Genomic DNA, 4,752 nt, shown 5'->3' with positions numbered 1-4,752 from the left:
CCGGGGCAAGATCGAGCGTGCACCCGAGGCGCCCCGAACATGCACCAAGGTGCACTCGGCCCACATGTGAGCGCAGGTCGTTGCGCCCGAGGTGGTGTGTGGGCACCGCGTTGCAGACGGGACACTGCACGCACACGACGCCCCCTCCAGGTGCACGCACGTAGGCCGGGCCGGGTGCACACCCGACGCCCTAGCAAGGTGCGCGCACCCGGGCAGGGCTCACACTTGGCGAACGGGGCGCACTTCGCGAGGGAGGGTGTGCACCTCGACGGGGGTGGGTGGCCGGGGTGGATTCGCACGTGGGTCGCGGTTTGCTAAGTACACACTGCGACAAGCTCATAACGGGTGCGATCATACCAGCGTTAGTGCACCGGATCCCATCAGAACTCCGCAGTTAAGCGCGCTTGGGCCGGAGTAGTACTGGGATGGGTGACCTCCCGGGAAGTCCCGGTGTTGCACCCTTTTTTAGTTTTTCGCCGGGCGTCGCAATGCTATTTGAATAAACCTTTTGCCCGTTTGCGTTCTCGTCGGGGCCGGGCCGGGCCGGGGTGCGCTGCCCGCACTACCGCGCGCGCGGGGGCGACACCGAGCGCGCACCCGAGGCGCCCCGAGCACACAGGCCACGGTGCAACCCGGGCGTTGTGCGCGCACCCCGGTGCGCCCGAGGTGCTGCGCGCGCACCCAGGTGAAATCGGTGTGCACCTCGGCCAGTGCGCGCTCGGTCGAGTCGCGCACGTTGGCCAAGGTGCACGGTGATGTTTCTTACTCTAAGGTTCCGCACCAGACGCCCGGGACAGGTGAGCGAAGCTGGGCGGGGCCGGGTGCGCGGCCGGGGCAGGTGCACGCAGCTGGAGAGAGCTTTGGAGCACACTTCGGAGCGCACCAATGATGCGCTCCATTCAAAAGTTTCCTGAAAAGGCAAAAAAAGTTGAGATTATAGAATTTCCCACTTGAGAGATTGTAAAAAAAAAAAATTTAAAATGAAGGAAACGCGGGTGCCAAGGTGTGCGCAGCCCAGCCCACCCTGGCGAAGGTGCACGCAAGGTGCGCACCCGAGGCAAACCGGACAATTAACCCAACTTTCGACTTCGCGCGCACCTTGGAGCGCACTTCGGAGCGCTCCTTGGTGCGCACCAATCTTGGGCACCTCGGAGTGCACCATGGCGCCCACCAAGGTGCGCACCCGGGGCAAACCGAGCTCCGACTTCGTGCGCACCTTGGAGCGCACGAAAGGTGCGCACCATGGCGCCCACCAAGGTGCGCAGCCCAGCCAAGGCGTGCGCATCAAGGTGCGCACCCTGGCGAAGGTGCGCACCCGGGGCAAACCGAGCTCCGACTTCGTGCGCACCTTGGAGCGCACAAAAGGTGCGCAACCCAGCCAAGGTGTGCGCACCCCGGTCAAACCGAGCTCCGAATCGTGCGCACCAGAGGTGCACGCCATCGTGCGCACCTTGGAGCACACTTCGGAGCCCTCCTTGGTGCGCGCCGATGTTGCGCACCTCGGAGCGCACCCGGGGAAAACAATGCAATTAACCCGACTTTCGACTTCGTGGGCACCTCGGAGCGCTCTCGGGTTCGCACCTCGGAGCACACCGAGGTGCGCACCTTTGATGCGCTGCCTTCACCAATTTCCAGAAAAGGCAAGAAAACATTGAGAAGGTGTGCGCACCGAGGTGCCCACCCTGGCGAAGGTGCACGCGAGGTGCGCACCCGGGGCAAACCGGGCTCCGACTTCGTGCACGCCGCACCTTGGAGCACACTTCGGAGCGCTCCTTGGTGCGCACCAGGGCGCGCAACCCAGCCGAGGTGCCCACCCCGGCGAAGGTGCACGCGAGGTGCGCACCCGGGGCAAACCGGGCTCTGACTTCGTGCACGCCATGGTGCCCACCGCGGCGAAGGTGCACGCGAGGTGCGCACCCGGGGCAAACCGGGCTCCGACTTCGTGCACGCCGCACCTTGGAGCACACTTCGGAGCGCTCCTTGGTGCGCACCATGGTGCCCACCAGGGCGCGCAACCCCGCCGAAGGTGCACGCGAGGTGCGCACCCGGGGCAAACCGGGCTCCGACTTCGTGCACGCCGCACCTTGGAGCACACTTCGGAGCGCTCCTTGGTGCGCACCATGGTGCCCACCAGGGCGCGCAACCCCGCCGAAGGTGCACGCGAGGTGCGCACCCGGGGCAAACCGGGCTCCGACTTCGTGCACGCCATGGTGCGCACCGCGGCGAAGGTGCGCACCCGGGGCAAACCGGGCTCCGACTTCGTGCACGCCGCACCTTGGAGCACACTTCGGAGCGCTCCTTGGTGCGCACCAGGGCGCGCAACCCAGCCGAGGTGCCCACCCCGGCGAAGGTGCACGCGAGGTGCGTACCCGGGGCAAACCGGGCTCCGACTTCGTGCACGCCGCACCTTGGAGCACACTTCGGAGCGCTCCTTGGTGCGCACCATGGTGCCCACCAGGCCGCGCAACCCAGCCAAGGTGTGCGCACCAAGGTGCACGCGAGGTGCGCACCCGGGGCAAACCGGGGTCCGACTTCGTGCACGCCGCACCTTGGAGCACACATCGGGGCGCTCCCGGGTTCGCACCGGCGTTGCGCACCGTGGTGGGCACCTCGGAGCACACCAAGGTGGGCAGCGAGGTGCGCACCTTTGATGCGATGCCTTCACTAATTTCCATAAAAGGCAAAAAAAAAACGAGATTTTAAAATTTCCGTTTTGAAAGATAGTGAGAAAAAGGGAATGCTGGTGCCATCTTGAGCCCGCCCTGGTGCGCAGCCCAGCCAAGGTGTGCGCACCAAGGTGCCCACCCTGGCGAAGGTGCGCGCCCGGGCAATTAACCCAACTTCCAACTTCGCGCGCGCCAGGGTGGGAGCGCACCCAACAACCGGGCCTGGGAAGAGCCAATGCGAGAAACCCCACCAAACGCTCTGACAAAAAAAGAGGGGGCGCTCCAGTAACCCCGCTTCGGAGCGCACCCTGGGCAAACCCAGCCAAGGTGCCCACCCCGGCCAAGGTGCAGGCGAGGTGCGCACCCGGGGCAAACCGGGCTCCGACAACGTGCACGCCGCACCTTGGAGCACACTTCGTAGCGCTCCCGGGTGCGCACCTCAGAGCACACCAAGGTGGGCAGCGAGGTGCGCACCTTTGATGCGCTGCCTTCACTAATTTCCAGAAAAGGCAAAAAAAAAAGGAGATTTTAAAATTTCCGTTTTGAAAGATAGTGAAAAAAACGGAACGCGCGTGCCATCTTGAGCCCGCCCTGGTGCGCAGCCCAGGTAAGGTGCCCACCCTGGCAAAGGTGCGCACCCGGGCAATTAACCCTACTTCCGACTTCGTGCGCGCCAGGGTGGCAACCGGGCCTCGGAAGAGCCAATGCGAGAAACCCCACCAAACGCTCCGACAAAAAAAGAGGCGGCGCTCCAATAACCCCGCTTCGGAGCGCAGCCGGGGCAAACCCAGCCAAGGTGCCCACCCCGACGAAGGTGCACGCGAGGTGCGCACCCGGGGCAAACCGGGCTCCGACAACGTGCACGCAGCACCTTGGAGCACACTTCGAAGCACTCCCGGGTGCCCACCGGCGTTGCGCACCGTGGTGGGCAGCGAGGTGCGCACCTTTGATGCGCTGCCTTCACTAATTTCCAGAAAAAGGCAAAAAAAAATGAGATTTTAAAATTTCCGTTTTGAAAGATAGTGAAAAAAAAGGAACGCGGGTGCCATCTTGAGCCCGCCCTGGTGCGCAGCCCAGGCAAGGCATGCGCACCAAGGTGCCCACCCGAGGTGCACACCCGGGGCAAACCGGGCTCCGACTTCGTGCAGGCCGCACCTTGGAGCACACTTCGGAGCGCTCCTTGGTGCGCACCATGGTGCCCACCAGGGCGCGCAACCCAGCCAAGGTCTGCACACCAAGGTGCCCACCCCGGCGAAGGTGCACGCGAGGTGCGCACCCGGGGCAAACCGGGCTCCGACTTCGTGCACGCCATGGTGCCCACCGCGGCGAAGGTGCACGCGAGGTGCGCACCCGGGGCAAACCGGGCTCCGACTTCGTGCACGCCGCACCTTGGAGCACACTTCGGAGCGCTCCTTGGTGCGCACCATGGTGCCCACCAGGGCGCGCAACCCAGCCAAGGTGTGCGCACCAAGGTGCACGCGAGGTGCGCACCCGGGGCAAACCGGGGTCCGACTTCGTGCACGCCGCACCTTGGAGCACACATCGGAGCGCTCCCAGGTTCGCACCAGCGTTGCGCACCTTTGATGCGCTGCCTTCACTAATTTCCAGAAAAGGCAAAAAAAAACGAGATTTTAAAATTTCCGTTCTGAAAGATAGTGAAAAAAACGGAACGCGGGTGCCATCTTGAGCCCTTCCTGGTGCGCAGCCCAGGCAAGTTGTGCGCACCAAGGTGCCCACCCTGGCGGAGGTGCGCGCCCGGGGCAATCCGGGCTCCGACTTCGTGCACTGCATGGTGCCCACCAAGGCGCGCAACCCAGCCAAGGTGCCCACCGCAGCGAAGGTGCACGCGAGGTGCGCACCCGAGGTGCACACCCGGGGCAAACCGGGCTCCGACTTCGTGCACGCCGCACCTTGGAGCACACTTCAGAGCGCTCCTTGGTGCGCACCAGGGCGCGCAACCCAACCAAGGTCTGCACACCAAGGTGCTCACCCCGGCGAAGGTGCACGCGAGGTGCGCACCCGGGGCAAACCGGGCTCGGACTTCGTGCACGCCGCACCTTGGAGCACACATCGGAGCGCTCCCGGG

The 4,752-nt window shown here is 64.7% G+C and overlaps 1 non-coding gene across 1 annotated transcript; it reads left to right on the top strand.

Annotated features, from left to right (window-relative positions):
- Window positions 1–343: 343 nt before the first annotated feature.
- LOC131867526 (5S ribosomal RNA) lies at window positions 344–462 on the top strand. Its single transcript, XR_009366079.1, has one exon. It is a non-coding gene; the product is annotated as a 5S ribosomal RNA (ribosomal RNA).
- The last annotated feature ends 4,290 nt before the right edge of the window (window positions 463–4,752 follow it).

Source organism: Cryptomeria japonica, unplaced genomic scaffold, assembly GCF_030272615.1.
Source record: "Cryptomeria japonica unplaced genomic scaffold, Sugi_1.0 HiC_scaffold_174, whole genome shotgun sequence".
NCBI classification, from domain to species: domain Eukaryota; kingdom Viridiplantae; phylum Streptophyta; class Pinopsida; order Cupressales; family Cupressaceae; genus Cryptomeria; species Cryptomeria japonica.
The sequence above is the reverse complement of the archived record's forward strand: the minus strand, read 5'-3'. Positions and strand labels throughout refer to the sequence as shown.